At 33.8% G+C, this 22252-nt stretch overlaps 1 pseudogene; it reads right to left on the minus strand.

The window, feature by feature from the left end:
• LOC147390917 (protein NTM1-like 9 pseudogene) overlaps positions 1 to 14215 on the minus strand; it is a 27950-nt pseudogene extending 13735 nt beyond the window's left edge.
• Between the last annotated feature and the right edge of the window lie 8037 nt (positions 14216 to 22252).

Genomic DNA, 22252 nt, shown 5'->3' on the forward strand with positions numbered 1-22252 from the left:
TCACTAATCAAATTCGATAAATATTTGAATTAAAGAGTACACTCAAAAAGTGTAAATGGGTACTACATTTTCCTTAGAAGAACATGAGAAGAATAATAAATTTACTTGAGAAATTTAACAACATTCCTGCATGGTCTCGTGAGAATATATGGATAGATTGCACCAAAATAGATCAAATCCTAAAGTTGAGGGTAAACTTCAAAATCAAATATTATCAAGAATGATGTATTTGAAACCATCAACAAAGGTGTTAAGATCTGCAAAGAAAGGATTCATCATGTTTTTCACTTAAGAAAGAAGAGTTCTTATTCGCGAAAGAATATAAGATTTTTCGAAGTTTGGAAAGGATTGAACGAGTCAACGTCAAATACAAAGAAGTCAATTACACTCAACTTTGTAAAAAATGACCGAAGATTTCTCTTTATCAGAAAAAGATTGAAGATTATTCCTTCTCAGAAGAAGATTGAAGATTACTCATTCTCAAAAGAAGACCTTACTCGATAAAGCAATCAAGACATCGAGTTTCTCAAATCTTGACCAAATCGAGTAGTTTTTTACAAAATGAGGCCTTCATTGGTCGAACTATTTTCCTGTCTTACCAAGAAGAAGACAACCTTCTTTAGCCCCTCGCAGCCTTGAAAAATAAAATCAATAGCCTCTTCTTTCTAAACCACGCCGACCAACCTTGGGAAGGAATCTTAGTATGAACTACGTTTTGACCTGATCCCAAAAGGAAAAAAAAAAAGAAATCTTTGAGGTACGTAGGCAACTTGAGAAGTTACTTCAGGCCCGGTCATGAAAAAAAATATATTCTCTTAAGGAAAGTATTATCCAAAAGGAAAATCCCCTATTGAAATGTTCAAAAGAAAAGAATGCCAAACTAGGGGCATTTAGAAAAAATCAAAATAATTAACAAGAAAGAGAGAATATCAAACTAGGGGCATTTTGGAAAGTTGAGCCTTATATCTTTTCTTTCTAAACCATATCCTAAGCCCACCTATTAAGTCCTCCTGAAGGCTAATTGACTCAGTTAAGGTGCAAGGAACTGAGAAGTTGTCGAGTTGGTTATACAAGATCATCAATAAAAAAAAGAGAAGTCCGCTAAGTCGAAAATTTGAAAAGGCGGCTTAGGAAAAATTTAGGGCATAACCATAAAAAAGAAAGCCTGCTAGGTTGAAAACTTGAAAAGGCGATCTAGGCAAAAATCAAGGCATCATCAGAAAAAGAAAAACAAAGCCCGCTAGATTGAAAACCTAAAGAGGCGATCTAGGCAAAAATTAGGGCATCATCAAATGGGAGGAAAGGTCCCGTCAAGAAGAAAAATTTAGAAGGAAGCTTGTGCAGAAACTACAGAACCATTCAAGCCACGATATTTGTCTTTTAGCCAAGAGCTCACATCCGACAAATACAATATTGAAGTCGAAAAAATCAGAAGTCATCTTGAACATTGTAGGATCTTCAAAAGTATGTTTACTTGTTCAAGTGTTTGCTAATGGAAGATGTAGAATCATCAACCACTTTGAAGAGGAAGATCTTTTATTCTAATATTTATCAAGATTTTTTAAGTCCAGCCAAGCATTTTTCAAAAGAAATTCGAAAGAAAATGATCAATTCTTATTGCACATATGATAATCTTAAGAGTCTTAAATTTAATAGAATGTCAGTGCTTCTATCTGTCATACATTAGAATCCAAGCGTAATCCATTCCATCAGTCTCGTAGTCAAGTCTCAATTAAAGTCAACCTTAAAACTAGGGGCATTTTTGGAGGTCATTTAATTCCAAAGTTTTTGTTCTTAATCACATGATAAAAAAAAAAAATCTTACAAAAGCTTAAAAGTCCGGTGAAGCCCAATGATAATTATGAATTCAGATGCATGATAAGCCAATAAAGGCTTGATTTTTCAAACTTTGAACTTGATTTTGAATCATAAAATGAATTAATAGGATTGTTTAAGTTCCTATAAATCTAAGCCCGAGAAACGTGGCTTAGTAAGTTCGAGTCCGAGAAACGAGACTCCAACTTTTTGAATCATAGAATGAATAGGCTTTTTGAAGTGCCTACAAACCGAAGTGCGAGTCCGAGAAACGAGACTCCAACTTTTTGAATCATAGAATGAATAGGCTTTTTGAAGTGCCTACAAACCTAAGTGCGAGTCCGAGAACGAGACTCCAACTTTTTGAATCATAGAATGAATAGGCTTTTTGAAGTGCCTACAAACCTAAGTGCGAGTCCGAGAAACGAGACTCCAACTTTTTGAATCATATAATGAAATAGGCTTTTTGAAGTGCTTACAAACCTAAGTTCGAGTCCGAGAAACGAGACTCCAACTTTTTGAATCATAGGATGAATAGGCTTTTTGAAGTGCCTACAAACCTAAGTGCGAGTCCGAGAAACGAGACTCCAACTTTTTGAATCATATAATGAAATAGGCTTTTTGAAGTGCTTACAAACCTAAGTTCGAGTCCGAGAAACGAGACTCCAACTTTTTGAATCATAGGATGAATAGGCTTTTTGAAGTGCCTACAAACCTAAGTGCGAGTCCGAGAAACGAGACTCCAACTTTTTGAATCATATAATGAAATAGGCTTTTTGAAGTGCTTACAAACCTAAGTTCGAGTCCGAGAAACGAGACTCCAACTTTTTGAATCATAGGATGAATAGGCTTTTTGAAGTGCCTACAAACCTAAGTGCGAGTCCGAGAAACGAGACTCCAACTTTTTGAATCATAGAATGAATAGGCTTTTTGAAGCGCCTACAAATTTAAGTTCGAGTTCGAGAAACGAGACTCCAACTTTTTGAATCATATAATGAATAGGCTTTTTGAAGTGCCTATAAACTTGAGTTCGAGTCCGAGAAACGAGACTCCAACTTTTTGAATCATAGAATGAACAGGCTTTTTGAAGTGCCTACAAACTTAAGTTCGAGTCCGAGAAACGAGACTCCAACTTTTTGAATCATATAATGAATAGGCTTTTTGAAGTGCCTATAAACTTGAGTTCGAGTCCGAGAAACGAGACTCCAACTTTTTGAATCATAGAATGAACAGGCTTTTTGAAGTGCCTACAAACTTAAGTTCGAGTCCGAGAAACGAGACTCCAACTTTTTGAATCATATAATATATAGGTTTTTTGAAGTGCCTATAAACCTAAGTTCGAGTTCGAGAAACGAGACTCCAACGTTTTGAATCATAGGCTTTTTGAAGTGCTTGCAAACCTTAGCTCGAGTCCGAGAAACGAGACTCCATATTTAATAGGATTGTTTAAAGTTCCTGTAAACATTATCTAGAGTCCGAGAAACGAGACTCCAGCTTTGTTTGAATCATATTGAATTAACAGGATTGTAAGCGTGGCTACAATAAGTTCAAGTCCTATAAACGAGACTCATACCTTTTCATGCTCTAAAAAATGAATTTCAAATATGATTTAACGAAGTTCCTACAATGTTATGACTCCAATTACTTTATTGTTCAACCTTGCCATGATTGCTTTCGTTGCATAAGCACATTTCAATTTTGAATCATTATTGTCAGTGAGAGAAGATCTCTGGGACCTGACACATTTTTACTCAGTTTCACACAATATACACACTCACACTTGCACCTTTTAGTCAAGGAGAATTCTTTAAAATTCAAGAATTTGACACTGTCAGTGAAAGCTCACGCTTGAGGACCTGACAACATTTTTGTTCGGGGAGAGTTTTATGCTCAAGGATTCGAACGTCCTGACGAATTGCTAAATCAGGCTGCAAAATGAACTGTCACTAGCTTTGGCATTCAGATATCGCACTATCTACCAAAATAGATTTGCTATCTAGTTTGCTTCAACCCTCTGTCAAAGAGGGGCATCTGTAGACACCCCATTTTTGCATCCGCCTGATTAATCAACTCGTCAACCCGATCACAATGATTCCCAATGATGGATGTGTATTCCACTGCTTTATTTTGTTACCAGATGTGTTTCAGAAATCCGGATGAGGTATCTCGAATTGACAAAACCTTAGAAACTACGCTACGCTAGGAAAATACGACCCCAGAAATATAGAAATCATCATCTTGCTAATCAAAAAGAAACTTCACGATAAAAATCACTAAAAAATTACCAAATTACCAAAATACCCCTAACCTCAAAACAATCCTAGAGCCTACGTTACGCTTAGGAAAACTCTCTCAAACACATAAAATAACAAATCGAAATCAAATAAATCATTTCACCAATTTTAAAAGAATTCGATAAAATTACGAAAATGCCCCTCATAAAGTTCACAACCAATTCACACAAAAAACTTCATAAATAACACAAAATAATATTTCCATTGAATTCTCTACGAAAAATCGATTCTAAAACATCCTAGAACATTAAAAACCGACTTAAAACGTGAAAAGTCCTCTCCGGGGGCAAAACGGTAATTTCACAATTTTCATAATTAAAAAATTAAAAATTAAAAATTAAAACATTAAATAATTAAAGTGAAACATTAATGAAATTAATTTAAAAATTTGAACCTAAAAAATTGATTAATCGGACTCTCAGGGAAAATTGTTGAGGGTTCGTGGGATATTTCTTTAAGGACCCCTCCATTTGGAGGTCCAAAGAATTAAAGAAATAATAGAGGGGGGTTCTCCAAAAATTAAAAGTAAATCAAGCAAGACTGTAGTCAAAGTATTAAAGTCAATCTAGTGAGACTAAAGTCAAAATTAAAGTCAATTAAGCAAGACTGAAGTTAAAATATTAAAAGTCAATCAATTAAAACTAAAGTCAAAACATTAAAAGTCAATCAAATAAGACCAAAAGTTATAATAGAATTCTAATTAAATAATAACTCTATCTAATAGAGTTCTAACTTAAAAACAATTCTACCTAAAATAATTCTAATTAAAACACAATTCTACCTAAAACAATTCTAATTAAAACACAATTCTTCCTAAAATAATTTTAATTAAAACACAACTCTAATTGAAAGATCTCTAATTAAACACTAACTCTATCCAAATCAACCCTAAAAAACATCTATAAATAGAGGTGCTCACACCTTATTTTCGTATCAAATCATAAACCCTAAGAGAAGTAGGTCTAGAAGCCCCCCTAGCCTCCCATAAACCCTAGTTTTGGAGCCCCAACTCCTTACCTAACATCCCCCCTTCAATTTTAGTCTAGAAAACACCTAAAATTCCTCCAAAAACACCCCTAAATCCGCAACAAACTTTAAGAGTTCAGATTCAGAAACAAGGAGATACCTTGATCTAGGAGATCCGAAGTTAAAATCGGAAATATAACGAAGCAAGGGAGTACAGTACAAGGAGCTCTTTTTGTCAGATCTGAGGGAGAAAAATCCTTGCTATCGGAAAGGTATGAAATTTTTATTTTTGTTTTAATCTAGGTTTTTAGCAATGTGATATCTTTGGGAATTTAGTAGAGACCGGCTTTGGCCGGGCGGGGTTGGTGCCTAACACCTTCCAATCCCGTAACATGATCCCCGAATTCAATTTTTTTGGTTTTAGATTAGTTTTTATCCGTTTAGAGTCATTAATCGGTTCCTAGACCGTAATAACTAGGTGGCGACTCCCAAACCTCAAGGGTCAAAAGAGGATCCGCGCACCCCGCGGATCGAGGGCGCTTTCAAGACTCGAAAAAAGAAACCAACATATTGTTGAACTTAAATAAGCAATAAATAATAAATCTTAACACCCTCCCTTAAATTGATATCTGCAAAAATCAATTTAGAAACAAACTTCAATATTCTACTAAGAACATACTCCAAGCATTCTTCTAAGCTTCACAAACACAGTTTGCTTGAGTGGTTTAGTCATCATATCAGCCACTTGATTCTCACTTTTATAGAACACCAAATCAATTATACTATCATTGCAAAGATCACGCAAAAAATGGTATCTAACATTAATATGCTTGCTCCTTCCATGCAAAATTGAATTTTTTGAAATCTTGATTGCTGAAAGATTATCACAATGCATTGTTGTTGGACTTTGCTCCTAACTTTGAAGTGTTTCAAGCAATCTCCTCAACCAAATAACTTGACATGAAGATGAAGTGGCTGCAACAAATTTAGCTTCTGTAGTTGATAAAGTCACAATTTGTTATTTCTTTGATGACCATGATACAGCTCTGGAACTCATCATAAAAACAAATCCAGATATGATTTTTCTATTATCATCTCCAGCATGGTCACTATTAGAAAAATCAAACAGATTTTCTTTTGTTCTTGTTCTATACAAAATTCCAAAATCAGATGTACCTTTCAAATAACAAAAGATCATTTTTGCAACTAAGAGATGATTCTCAGTTGGACTCTCCATATAACGACTGATTAAACTAACTCCATACATGATGTCAAGCCTTGTTGAAGTTAGATACATCAGACTTCCAACTATCTGCTTGTAAAGGTAGGATTTATCTTCTTCCTTCTATCATCTCTCATCAATTTTAAGCTACATTTAGTTGGAGAACAAACTGAATTGCAATCCTTCATTTTGAACCTGTCCAAAATCTCAAGAACATATTTTTTTTTGTGAAATAAAAATACCAGCAGGAGATTGCATTACTTTAATGCCAAGAAAATAGTGCATCAACCCCAAATTTGTCATATCAAATTCATTCATCATAGATTTCTTAAAATCAACAAGTATGACTCCATTATTACCAACATAAATAAGTTCATCAACATATAAGTACACAATAAGCATCTTCCCATCTTCTCCAAATTTAGTATAGAGTGTATGCTCATAAGGGTATTTAAGAAAACCTTCTTTGACAAAGTAAGCATCTATATGACTATGCCAAGTTCTAGGTGCTTGTTTTAGTTCATATAATATTTTTTTTAGCTTGTATACCTTGTTCGCACAGCCTTGATTCACATATCCAAGAGGTTAATTAACATACACCTCTTCCTGCAACTCATCATGTAAGAATGCTGACTTCACATCCAATTAGTAGATAGGCAACGAATTATGAGCAACTATAGATAACACTAATCGCATAGTGTTAAGCCTCACAACTGGAGCAAACACCTCTTTGTAGTCAACACCAAACTCTTGCTTATAACCATTTAATACAAATTGTGCTTCGAACTTGTCAACTTTTTCATCTTTGTTCAACTTTGTTTTATAAAATCATTTAACACCAATGGATTTCTGTTCTTTTGGAAGATCAGACAGCTCCTAAGTGTTGTTCTTTTCAATAACAGCAATTTCATCATCCATCGCCTTCCGTCGTTTTGAGTCTTTGATAGCATCTTCAAAAATTATAGGATCACAATTTGAAAAAATAGCAAAGTGAGTAATTGGATCCTTAGATTGGTCAAATCCGGGTATCTCATAATCTGTCATCCATCTGGGCCTCCTTTGAATACAACTAAGACATGATTCAACTGCTGCATCAGTAGATTCAGTTGTTGCATTAGTAGCTTATGTTGCTGTTGGTGAAGTTTTAGTGGCTGTTGGAACTTCATTTGGTGAATTTTTTAGGATTGAAACTATTGAAACTTATTGTTGTAAGGGCTGCTGCCTTTCTTCCTCATTTTCTCCATAAAAAGGCTGTAATATATTGTTGTCTAGTCCAATCCCAAATGCTCTCCTCATAAAAAAAATGACGTCTCTACTGGTCACAATCTTCTTTGTGAGTAGATTGAACAGTTTACATGCTCTGGATGATTTACTTACACCGAGAAAGACACACTTTACACCCTTATCATCAAGCTTCTTCCTTTTCTTCTTTGGGACATGTGCATAAGCGATGCAACTAAAAACTTTAAAGTGATCTACAACTGATTTATGTCCACTCTAAGCCTTCTTAGGTGTCATGTTTTGAACAGAAAAAGTAGGACTTCTGTTTAACATATGAATATTTCAATTTACTACCTTAGGCCAGAAATCTTTTGGAATATTTCCTCTTGCCAACAAGTTTCTCACCATGTTGAACATGGTTCTATTTTTCCTTTCTGATACACCATTTTGTTGTGGGGAGTAGGCAGCCATGAGTTCTCTTTGAATACATTGTTCATCACAAAAAACATCAAATTCTTTTGAACAGTGTTCTCTTCTATGATCAGTGCGAAAAGTTTTAATGACTCTTTCTTTTTCATTCTACACATGCGCCTTAAAGCTTTTAAATGCACTAAAAGCTTATGATTTCTCTTGTAAAAAATAAACCCAAGTTTTTTGAGTATAATTATTAATGAAGGTAATTAAATATTGTTTACCCCCATTTAAAGATGGTTTTATTGGCCCACAAATGTTGGAATGAACTATCTCTAGGACTTTCTTTACTCTCCAAGACCTTCCTTGAGGAAATTGCGAATATTGTTGTTTGCCAACAACACATTCTTCACAAACTTGAGAAGAAATGACAATTTGAGGAAGACCCGACACCATATTCTTTTGTTGGAGAGTCTTTAATCCGTCAAAATTCAAGTGACCATAGCGAAAATGCCAAAGTCATGAAGAATCTTTTACTTTAGCCATTAAGCAAGGTTGAGGCGTTGTTATCTTCAATGGAAACAACCTATTAGAACTCATTTGAACAATAGCAATCGCTCCTCTTGAAGGATCATAAATCTCACAAGCACCTTTCTTAATAGTTATTGTATCTTGCAATTGACCAGCACTTAACAAATTACTTTTCAAGTCAACAACATAAAAAACATTGGAAATTGTTTCTACAAAATCATTCTTGGTTCTAATATCGATATCAACTTTTTCAATTACATTAGTAAAACAATCACCAAAACTCACAGTAGAATGAAAGTCTTCATTTAAATAAGAAAAAGAAGACTTACTACCACACATGTGATTGCTGCAGCCTGTATCCACGTACCAAACATCTGACTTGGGTTCCTCTTTGACATGATAAGCCATCAACAAAGTTTCTACTTCCTTATTTTTGCAAAATTTGATTTCTCCCCATTTTCTTTGTTGTTAGGCAATCTTATGTAACATTCAAAACGATAATGACCATATCTATGAAATCTAAAACATTCTATCTTAGATTTGTCAAATTGTTGATCCTGTCATTTGCCTTTGCCTTGAAATTGATCACCATCAACTTTGAAATGTTGATTATATTTGTTTCCATCTCTGTTGCTTCAACCTCTCATTCTTTTTCCTCGACCTCTACCCTTTCCTCTAGAATTTGAGGACTGCGTAAAAGTAGAAGCCTTTAGAGCTTGTTCATCCGTGGCTGAACTTCGGTTCATTGTTTGTTCATGGACCAATAGGGAGCTCTAGAGTTCATCAAATGAAAGTGTATCTAGGTCTTTAGATTCTTCAATTGAGCAGACAACATAATCAAACTTCGGTGCTAAGGAATGCAATATCTTCTTAACAATGGCAACATATTCCATCTTCTCACTATGGAATCGCATTTTATTGGCCATCCCCATAGTTCTTGCAAAATAGCTAGTAACAGATTCGCCATCCTTCATTTGTAAAGTCTCAAACTCTCTTCTCAAGGCTTGAAGATATGCACGCTTCACTCTAGAAGAATTTTGATATTTTTTTTCTTCATTGAATCCCAAATATTTTTGGATGTTTCTTTGCTAAGAATAGTTTTCAAGATAGATTGATAAATTGCTTGGAACAAGTAATTCTTTGCCTTCAAATCCTTCAACTTCAGTTATTCTAACTCTATTTTTTGCGCATCTGTGAGTGTCATGCCAGTTGCAGGTGCTACTATACCTGATTCAATGACATACTAGTACTCTTTAAACCTCAAGAAGTTCTCCATCAACATATTCTAATGGTCATAGTGACCATCGAAATGAAGGATTGCTACCTGCACAAAATTGGTCTTTGAAGCCATCTTTTCCTACAAAAAAAATCAAAGGAGAAAATAACTGCTACTATATTGAACTATTTGAGGGCTCTTATTGTTTGGGAACTCTCTCGTTCTCTTTGCTTTTTCACACACATTATTTCCTTTTTCTAGGCTTTGATACCACTATTACAAAATGAATAAAAAATAAAGAAATGTGAAGGAATTGTAAAGCTCTTATTAATTTTCTGCAAAACAATAGACTTTATAAAGGCAATATAAACTAACCCCATTACTTTGAGTCCTAAAAAGTAGGCAAAATAAAAGTCACTTTCTCAATAATTCTAAACCACTAAAGAAGTGACTACAAACTCAGAAAAAGAAACCAACATATTGCTAAACTTAAATAAATAAAAAATAATAAATCTTAACACTATTTCCACATATTCTATCTAGCCAACAATTGAATTGGCTCAGCTTATTTCTACATCACGTAGTAACCCCTCCATTGAGGCATCTCATACTATGACCACCCGAAGTAAAGTTGGGTCTGTCAAACCTAACCCAAAATATGCTCTTTTGACATTTGCTATACTCCTTGAACCTAAAACTATAAAATCTGCTCTAAAACATAATGGTTGGAAAATGGCTATGCTTGAAGAAATGAATGCCCTTACAACTAATGATATTTGGGAGCTTATTCATCGGTCTTCCAACATGAATGTTATGGGTTGTCGTTGGATCTCCAAGACCGAGTTACGCGCTGATAGTGGGTTAGAGCGACACAAGGCCCGCCTTGTTGCCAAAGGTTTTAATTAAAAGGAAGGGGTGAATTTTCCTAAAACCTTCAACCTAGTTATTAAAAAAGGTAGTAACCGCACTGTTCTAACTATTGCTATTGAGAAAAGTTGGTTTATTCATCAATTGGATGTTAAAAATTCATTCCTTCATGCCATTTACAAGCATTGGCCTATATGACTCAACCTCCAGGCTTTGTTAATTCCTCTAAATCTGATTTTGTGTGTCATCTAAAACGTGTCTTGTATGGTCTCAAGCAAGCTCCACGAGCTACATTTGACCATTTTAGCACATTTTTTGCTTGGATATGGATTCTTTTGTAGTGTTGCAGACTCATCTATCTTTGTTTACAAACATGGTGATTCTACTATGGTTCTCCTCTTATACGTGGATGACATGATTCTTACAGGAGACAACCAATCTCTACTCGCTGATTTAGTACAAACTCTTGGCCATACATTTTCAATGAAAGACCTTGGCTTGGTACATTATTTTTTGGGTATTGAAGTGCATCATACTCCTGAAGGCTTGTTTCTTTCTCAATCCAAATATACACGTGATTTTCTTCATCGGGCAAGTATAGACTCATGTGCATTTCAGCATCAATGGATGTTAAGTTGATGAGCCTCAAAGGTAGTGATGCTACTTATCCTAATGCGACATATTATCAAAGCATTTTAGGTGCTTTGCAATATCTCACGATGACCACACCGGATCTTTCACACACTGTGAATACGGTGTGTCAATATATGTACAATCCAACTGTTGGTCATTTTCAATTGGTAAAATGCATTTTGCGTTATGTTAATGGTACCCTAGATCTTGGTTTTCGAATTTTGTCTAAGAGTACTCTAGATCTTTATGCTTTTTCTAATGCGGATTAGATTGGTTGCCCCTCTTCTAGACGGTCTACAATTGGATATTGCACATTCCTTGGTTCAAATTGTATTTCTTGAAATACTAAGAAGCAGTCCACTATAGCTCGTTCAAGCGCAAAAGAGGAATATCATGCAATGGCATCTACAACAGCCTAAATCACTTGGTTGTTTTTCATTCTTCGTGATCTTGGCATTGTTCAATCGTATCCATCTGTGTTGTTTTATGATAACATTAATGCACTTTATATGACTGTCAACCCCATATTTCATACTCATACGAAGCATAATGAGATAGACTACCACTTTGTCTATGAGGAGGTGGCTTTTGGATCCTTGGTTACGTGTTTTGTTTCATCTCAATAATAGTTAGCCAATATCTTTACAAAATCATTGTCTCGAGATTTGTTTCATGTTTTACGGATCAAACTTGAGATGTGGTCAATCCCCCAATCCAATTTGAGGGGGATTATAAAAGACTCTTGTCAGATCACATAATTGGATGGATCAGATGAAGCGAAGCATGATTCTTTCCATGCTCCATGTAGCATGTTAAATATTACAAATAGAGTTACCATTAAGGAATTGATTCAGCCTACATAAGATTTTCTTAGTTGTTGGTTTCCATTTAGGGTATGTTTGATTGCACATGGAAAATAGGGTGAAAAATCAATTTTCAAGGAAAATGACATTTTTCAAGTGTTTGATTGCATATGGAAATGGAAATTCATTTTCCACCCTAATAAAAAAGTCCACCAAAACATGGATTTCGCTTTCCCACCCATGTGGGTGGGAAAGTGAAATTCATCCATATTTTCCATCCCCAATTCTTTCCCACCCATATCTTCTTCTTCCTGTAGACACCCCATTTTTGCATTTGCTTGATTAATCAACTCGTCAACCCGATTGCGACGGTTCTCAATGATGGATGGTTATTCTAATGCTCTGTTTGTTATCAGATATGATTCAGAAATTCGAATGAGGTATTTCAAAATAACAAAACCTTAGAAACCACGCTACACTAGGAAAATATAAGCACAAAAACATAGAAATCATCATTTTTTCAGACAAAAAGAAGCTTTACTATAAAAATCACTAAAAAATGATCAAATTACCAAAATACCCCTAACATCAAAATATCCCTAGAGCCTACATTATGCTTAGAAAAATTCTTTCAAATACATAAAATAACAAATTGAAACCAAATAAATCATTTCGCCAATTGTCACAAAATTCAACAAAATTACGAAAATGCCCTCATAAAGTTTACGACTATTTCGCATAAAAAATTTCATAAATGACACAAACCAATAATTCCATTGAATTCTTTACAAAAAATCGATTCCAAAACATCTTGGAACATCAAAAATCGACTTAAAACGTAAAAAATCGTCTCCGAGGGTAAAACGATAATTTTACAATTTTAATAATTAAAATTTCTGAAATTAATAATTAAAAGATTAATTAATGTAAAGTGAAATCCTAATTAAAATTAAAATTAATCAAGTAAGACTTGAGTCAAAATTCTAAAATTAAAGTCAATCAAGTGAGACTTAAGTCAAAATCCTAATCAATCTAATAAGACCAAAGTCAAAAGTATCTAATAGAATTCTAATTAAACTCTAAAACTATCTAAAAGAGTTCTAATTAATCTCTAAAATTATTTAAAAGAAACCTAATTAAACTCTAAAATTATTTAAAAGAATCTTAATTAAACTATAAAACTATTTAAAATAATTATAATTAAACATTAACTCTATTTAAAACAATTCTAATTAAACAATAACTCTATTTAAAACAATTCTAATTAAACACTAACTCTATCTAAAAAAATACTTAAAAAAATCTATAAATAAGAGTCCCTACAACCTATTTTCGTATGAAAAAATAAACCCTGAGAAAAGTAGGTTAAAAATCTTCCCTAGCCTCCCATAAACCTTAATTTTGGAGTTCTAACTCCTTACCTAACATCCATACCCTAACTTTAGCTCAAAAAAAACACCTATAAGCTCTTCAAAAACACCAAGAAATCCAGAAATAATCAGAAAATTCAGATCTAAGAAGAAAGTACTTCATCTTGGAGATCTGAAGTGAATCCGGTGATAGAACGAAGCGAGGAGTTCTGTACAAGGAGTTGTTCTATTAGATTTAAGGGAACAAAACAGTTGCATTCGTAAAGGTAATTTTTTATTTTTTTTATTATTATTTAGGTTTTTTAGCAATGTAATTTTATTTGGAAATTAGTAGAGACCAACGTTTACCGAGCGGGGTTGGTGCTTAAGACCTTCCAACCCCATAATGTGATCCCCGGACTTAGTATTTTTTTTTGTAGTAGATTAGTTGTTCTTTTATCTGTTTCAAGTCGATGTTCAATTCCTAGACCGCAATAACTAGGTGGCGACTCCCAAATCTCAAAAATCAAAATTGGATCCGCGCACCCCGCGGATCGAAGGTGCTTTCACTTCCTTACCACCACCACCATTACACAAACTTCGTCGTCATCATCTCCGTCTCCGTCATCATCATCTTCGACCACCTTCTCTCTATCTTACCTCTTCCGCCACGATCACCACCACGTTCTCCCCCTATCTTCGTCCTTACTTACCTCAGCTGTTGCTATCGTCGTCACCATCACCACCATGTTCTCCCTTCTTCTTCCTCACTTACCTCCACCATCGATGTTGCCGCCACCGTAGCGATCATTTCCGTCTCCGTCGTCGCCACCTTCGTCGTCCCCATTGCCACCGCCACCACATCCCCCCTCCCTCTTCCTCCTCATCTTTTTCTTCCTTTCCCCCTCATTCTCCTCTTCTTCTTTTTTCTCATATTTTTTCTATGATTTTATCCAAGTAAAATCAAACAATGGAATTTGATTTTCCAACGCTACCTATTTTCCACAACTATTTTTCCATAGATTTCAAATTCCATGGAAAGTCACTTTTCATGCAATCAAACATACCCTTAGATTTATTGTAATCCTTAATTTCCTCTTTTGTATATTATTTTTTAATTGGGTTTTCCTTAAATAAGGAAACTCAATATTGTTGTAAATTATTCTCTCTTTGTCTATAGATATAAAGATAATTCTTTGTTCGAACTCACCAATAGAGTGAGAGAACTTCCAAAACTCTTGGTTTTTGGTTTCTACATGGTATCAGAGCTCAAACTCTATTGAGCACATCAATTTTGGTGTGCCTTTCTTCAGCAATGGCACCACTACCATCGTCGGACCTAATTTTTTTATTTTATTATTATTATTATTATTATAGTTTTCTTCAATAAAATCACATCTCCTTCTATATCTCTACAAATCTCCTACGTCTATACATTCATTCATATCTTACGACCTTAGTTTTTTTCCTTATAAAAAAAATCTCTCCAACAAGAGTTCTTTCATTTAAATCGCACAATCCTAATTTTTTTACTTTTGGGAGGGATCATGATAGACCTAGTCTCGTAAGCTATCAACTCCGACAGACTAAAAAAAAATAGCAGCATGCAATAGTGATGGACTTCACAGACAGGTGGTGACCACCAAGAAGTAGAATTGGATTTTTGACGATTTAATAACGTGCTTCTTAATGAGATCAAGAGAAATTATTCGTTAAAGTCAATTATATATTCCTTCTTCAAAGGACCATGCAATTGTGGGAGAATGTTAGAGAATTGGATGCATCATATTATGATACATGAGATACATTGTATCATATTTATGTATCTCATTTCAAAAGGAAGGTAGTGTTGGAGAATAATATATGTAGTAATATCTTAAGATGTTCTATATTAAGAAGTTCTAATAAATTAAAAATATTTATATTAGGCTAATTTTCTTATCTTGGTTGATGTAATCCTTATAAATATCCTATCAAGGTTCATGTAATATTCATCCAAGAATTATCGATAAAATTTTAGAATTCTATAACAAGGGTAGGGAACTGTAGATCTTTTCCTTATGTATCCCAAAGAAAAAGATCTATTGTTTTGTGCCTTTGTCGCGTCAGCTACGTATTATTTACCACATTGATTTATCAAGTCTCTTTAGGTATCTCATAAGAATCATGATAAATTGATGCTCTTTTTTGTATGCTCTCTGACCTGATAGTTCACAGAATCATAAATCTTTTTCCATGTGTATCCCAAAGCAAAGGATTTACAATTATGTCAAGAAATCGTACAAAAAAGAGAGTAAGATTATTACGACTTATCTCATAATGATAAGCATGAAAAACGAGTTGAGGTGACGTAGTAATAATAATAATAATAATAAAAGAAAAAGATTAAGATACCAATCCAAATGATGTAAATGAGATAGTTGACAAGCTTAGCATACAACAAAAGGTTGAATCTCATCTAAACTTATGCTCTGACTAAATATAATTATATCATACACTACACTTTGTAATTGAATTTGATGACTCTTTAGACACCCCATTTTCGTACTCGCCTAATTAATCAACTCGTCAACCCGATTGCGACGGTTCTCAATAATGGATGAATATTCCAATGTTTTTTATTTGTTACTAGATATGTTTCAGAAATTCGGATGAGGTATCTCAAATGAACAAAACTTTAGAAACTACACTACGCTAGGAAAATATAACCCAAAAACATATAAATCATCATTTTGAGACAAAAAGAAGTTTTACAAAAAAAATCACTAAAAATGACCAAATTACTAAAATACCCCTGACATAAAACATCCCTAGAGCCTACATCACGCTTAGGAAAATCCTTTCGAATACATAAAATAACAAATTAAAATCAAATAAACTATTTTGCTAACTATTACCAAACTCAACAAAATTACGAAAATACCCCTCATAGGATCCACGATCATTTTACACTAAATATCCATAAATGACACAAACTGATACTCTCATTGAATTCCTTATGAAAAATTGATTCCAAAACATCTCAAAACGTCGAAAAATGACCTCGAAACGTAAAAGTCCTCTTCAGGGGCAAAACGATAATTTTTCAACCTTAATAATTTAAAATTTTGAAATTAATTATTAAAACATTAATTAACGTAAAGTGAAATCTTAATAAATTAAATTAAATTTTTAAACAAATAAAACTAATTAATTAAGCCCATGGGCCAAATTTTAAGTAATAACTCATTTAAGTAGGAGCCCACCTGACATTTATTAAAATACCCCTTTATTTGGGGGTCCAAAGAATTAAAGATATAATTAGGGGGTTCTCTAAAAAACTTAAAAAATATTCTTTCATTGTACGTAAGAATTAAAATCCTAATTCTAAATCCTAACTAAACCCTACTTCACATTATCTAAAAGAAACCTAGTCAAACTTAGAAGCTCCCAAAAAACTCTATAAATAGGAGTCTCCACAACCCAATCTCGCAGGTTAAGAGAAATCCTAGGAAAAAGAGGTTAGAAACACCCCTCAACTTTTCTAAAACCCTAAATTCGAAGTCCCAACTCCCCACCTAACATCCAAACCCTAGTTTTTACTCAAAAAATACCTAAAAATCCTCAAAAAATACTCAAAAAAATCAGAAAATACTCAAATCTAGGAGGAGGATACCCCGTCTTGGAGATCAGAAGCAGATCCAGTAACAAATAAAAAATAGAAAAATTCACACGAAGATGTTCTCTACCGACTCTAAGGGAACTAATTATCGCAATCACCCAGGTAAGTTAGGTTTTTATTTTATTTTTATTTTTTTAGGTTGTTTTATCAATGTAATAATTTTTGGAAAAAGTAAAGATCAACCTTTGTCGGGCGGGATCGGTGCCTAACACCTTCCGATCTCGTAACGTGATCCCCGTACCCTTTATTTTCGTAGATTAGTACATTTTTTTTTATTTTGAGTCATGTTTTGGTTCCTAGACCATAATAACTAGGTGGTGACTCCCAAACCCCAAAAAAAGTGGATCCGCAACCCGTGGATTGAGAGCGCTTTCAGACTCATCAAAGAAATCAAATTTTACAAGAGAGATGATTAGTTTGCCCTACTAACATAAAGGAGTGTTATGTTATGTTGGCACAATATAAAAACTTCGCCACCACCTAGCATGATAAGTTGCCTCAAATGAAAAAGGCTTTGATGATGATGATGAATTGACATTATATTACTACACAAAATATATGACGGTTTGCTTTACGCCACAATAATAAAATGTATATGGTATAGGTCATATGAGAGACTAGTATAGAATGTTACTACTTAAAAGGCCACCTTGTGCCAGCTCATATTTGTTCCAAGCTAAAATCGTAATAAGTACCTACCAAAAAATTATTCTCACGAAACAAGGAGCCTGAGCTTATTTAAATTAATATGTTAAAGTAATTTACATCTGAATGATATCACAAAAGGACATAAGAGCCTTAACTCATATTTGAACAGTATCCGAGCTCAAATTTGACCTAAGCCCAAGTTTGTATCTGACATATGTCTGAGCTCGTATTTAACATGAGCCCAACCTCGTATCTAATCCCTAATATGTATCAAAATTTAAGTATACCCTTTTACATTAAATAAAATACAAGAAAGATTTGATCAGATTGATGCGATACAATGCATTAGAGATATTTTACTTTATATTGAATGACCTGCAATACTTACACATCATATGAAAATCCTACTAACAAGTGATGGATCCATCTCCCAAAACACTAAAGTGTACCTCAGTTTAATAGCTCATCTAAACACTTGGATTAGTTATGTGGTGACATTTGCCTCTGTATTTCGTCTATAAAAATCAAGGTTTCAAACTGAGAAAGGGGTTGGTAGTTGGCTGGTTGGAAAAAAGAGAAACATACCATATATGAGAAAGACTACTTCTCCATTTATTCCTCTATTGTCTATGTATTAACTAAGGCGGTGTTTGTTTGTGCTATTTTTCAGCGCTTATTGCCGAAAAAAATTAAATTCAGCACTTTTGTCAAAATAGCGCGTTTGTTTACTCTATATTTTTAGCGCTTATTGCTGAAAATAAGTGAAAAAAATTCAGCACTATTTTGATGCTGAAAAAAAGTGCTGAAGCGGTAAGCACTTCGCTTTTTTCAACACGGACAAGTATGCCCTTTGTTTTTTTTAGCATGGACAAGTATGCCCTTATTCTTAAAAGGATATTACCTCTTATATCCCATGGATAAGTATATAAACACCCCACAAATTAATAAACCCACACCATAGCTAAATTATTTTGTCTTATATGGGTTAAAAGTTTCGGAATGAGTTGATTTTTGGTGAGGATGATCTCTACAATGAGGAGATCATCCTCACAAAAAAATCAGCACATCTTGAAACTTCTAACCCTATTAAAACAAGTTCAAGAACCGTAAATTGTCCCCTTTTTTTTTTGAAAACAATTTTTGACAAGTTAGAAGTTTCAAAATAGATTGATTTTTTGTGAGGATGATCTCTAGACCATATAAACTATCCTCACTAAAAATTTGCTCATTCCAAAAACTTTAACCCATATAAAACAAAACAAAAAATGGCTATAGTGTGGGTTGCCCTTATTAATTCATAGGGTGCTTTTATAATTACACATCCTTCATTTCCATCGAAAATTATTCATCCAAAATTAAGTTCTTTTAAAGTTGATTTCAAATTTTGGTGACTTGTATGACATTATTATTTTTAATTTGAAATTTGTGGCTTTTATAAATAGAAATTATTATTTATAAATTGAAGATTTGAGTATTATTTATTATTTTAAAATAAATTATATTTTAATTTTATAAGAAATAATATATTTTATTGTGTTTGATAATAGATAAGCATTTAAAACATGCAAACAATGTATAATATGATTGTAAGGGTAACAAAGACAATTTACCAGTTTCAGCAATGTGTAACAAACATGATTCAGCATCTAAACAAACAACTTTTTCAGCACTTAAATTCAGCGCTTATAAGTTTCAGCGCTTAATGCTATTCAGCACTTATTTTTTTCAGTTTAACAAACAGCACCTAAATCTTTAAAAAATCATTGGTAGGCACGACATTGGGGCCTCATCTTTCTCAAATTTTCTCTTTTACCATCCTAAAAGTTATAAAGGAGTACATGGAGTTAGGCTTCCATCTTAAAGAAAAAGAGGTTGAAAGATCAAAGTCAAGCCAACCATCAGAAGTGGTCAACCAAGGCAACACCAATAAAGAAGACAAAGAAAAGCCATGCCATCGTCGGAAAGAGATGGAGATCATTAGATCAAGACCGAGCTCATCATTAGAAGATATTGTTTATCTCGAGGAATGGAAGGCTTAAAAAATCCTCTGCACGTTTGGCGTCGTTTGTGGGAACGAATTGCGCCTTAGAAAGTTTTATCACTAGCAATCTTGTTAATGTAAATCGAACCACAAGGGTTGGTCTAGTGGCAAGCCAAGCCTTAATAAGCTCTTCGGGAAAGGTAAACCATTTGTTCAAAACTAGGGTTGCAACTTGATCCAATTCAAACCGAGAACCGAACCAAACCAATAGCTTTGGGGTGGTTTGGAACAAGTTGCGGTTTGGTTTCATATAAAAATGGAGAACCGGTCAATATATATATATATATATATATATATATATATGGGTAACGTTCAATGGCGAACTTTTTGGCAAAACATTTTTCAAAACATGAGTAAGAAGTTTTGGAATGGGCTGATTTTTGGTAAGGATGATCTCTACGGTGAGGAGATCATCCTCACCAAAAATCAGCCTATTCCAAAACTTCTAACCCATGTTTACAAGTTGAAAAATCGTGGAGTTATATGTTTGTTTTTTCATAAAAAAATATTATTATATAGAATATTGCCAATCCGTAGAATCGAACCGAATCAAATCGACTTTAGTTCGGTTTGAGTTGGTTTAATTCCAATGGAATTTGATTCAGTTCTGATTCTTATTTAGTAGAATTGAGTCGGTTCGATTCCAATTTGACCTCAAATCGAACCAAGTTACACCCCTATTCGAAACCTCACGAAGCTATCAATTCCTTGGGGCCACCCTCCAAGGTCAGTTGACCCTTGACTCAACCTGTTGCATGTTAGATTTTTTGAGAGGCGGCGTGTGTGACCGTTGGATTCGTCCCACCCGAAGGGTGGGATACCCGCAATATAAAAAAAATCATAAATAAAGCAGTAATGGTAAAACATAGCAGTAGTATGCCCCAAAACACCGAGGTCGCTCCAATGCATTTGGGCAACAAATACCGAAGTTGCCCCAATGCACTCAGGATCGCTTTGGCACCTCGGACAGATCACCTACTGAGTTGACTTGCAATGATTATTGTTGACTTTCAGGGAGTTGTAATAGATTTGCTGTATTATTAAATACAGAAAGCTTGATGTCTGTTAAGAATCTTTTCGTGGACCAAATACAAAAGCATTCAACTTGATTGGTGATTTCAGTTTGATTCATAATCATAGATTTGATTTTTATTTTATTTTTACTCAAATATATTGCTTCTCTCTCTCTCTCTCTCTCTCTCTCTCTCTCTTGTGTTATAGATCTAACATGAGTTGATTAGAATATCATGAGCTGTTATAGATCTAACATGAGTTGATTAGAATATCATGAGCTTCGTAATTCCAATTAGAGAGATGCTAATGGGTTGGATTAGACACAAAAGACGATCCATTTTGATCAGATAATTATGTGTCCAAATAAAGAATTTGGATTTTGGGAAGGATCTAATCCGATTTAATAAATTATTAGAGTGAATTTTGGATCACTTCTGTGGCTTTGTTAGGGACCAGATAATGTGTTTGCAATATACACCACATTCATATTTTAAATTTTATTAGATTATTAGATGTATGATGCTTATCATATTATATGTACTTCTATTAAATCGACTTGGATTGGATTAGAACCGATTAAAAAATATTAACTTATTTGGATTAGGATTCTGATCCAGAATGATATATATCATAACCGTAGGGCTCAAACCATTAGTTACCGATTCTACCCCAACCTTAAAATTATTATTCTTTGTTCTTTTACAATTTTCTTAACTTACTAGTTGCACTTCGTTATTTTTTTCTTCTTCTTCAAATGATGGATTATGGTAGTATTCTCTTGAATAATGCTGAAGTGACCTCAAATTGTACTTCACATCTCACTTTCCTGACATGGAAGTTTGTAGGAACCATAGATGTTTTTCATCAAGATAAGAGTGAAATAGCAAGTATGGTTCCTACACACTTTCACGACAAGAAAGTGAGATATGAGGTACAATCTTGATGTCACTCCAGGACAAGTACTCTATTCTCTTTAGCGTCAATCACAAGGTACTGTGTTTCACTGAAGATGTTGCTTTTTTTTTTTTTTTTTTTAGTATAGATTAGTGTAAAGGGTCTTTGAAAATGTATTTGACATGCAAACATATTTCCTTCTTACCTTTGCAACTTATTTTAAGATATGATTGATCCAATGGTGATGAGATACACTTCTAAATATATGGCAAGGTATAGATAGAGAGAGACTTTTTGTGAGCATTTTGAGGGGAAAAACAAGAATGAGAAAGGAGTGCAAACGTTTTAATATTTTTTTGGAGTGCAATCACATAAAATGAAGAGCAAGGATGGATTTTTAAGTGATGGAGTGCAATTGGTAATGGGTGATCTGCAATTAGTCTTTTCCATAACTTTAAAACTCGGACGAGTGGGATGGAATCACAGGCTACTGAGTGAGTTTTTCACTGTACCAACTTGTTTTAAAATTATGCTGATTTGTAAAGTTTTTCAAAAATTTTATAAGATGACTGATTTAAATTGTGGCATTATTATATATTTTTAAGATTTTCAATGTTTATGAATAATATAAATTGAGATTCTGTATATCCAAGAGCTGAATCGAAT

Source organism: Akebia trifoliata, chromosome 11 (genome assembly GCF_017979445.1).
Source record: "Akebia trifoliata isolate Shusen 1 chromosome 11, ASM1797944v1, whole genome shotgun sequence".
Classification (NCBI taxonomy): domain Eukaryota; kingdom Viridiplantae; phylum Streptophyta; class Magnoliopsida; order Ranunculales; family Lardizabalaceae; genus Akebia; species Akebia trifoliata.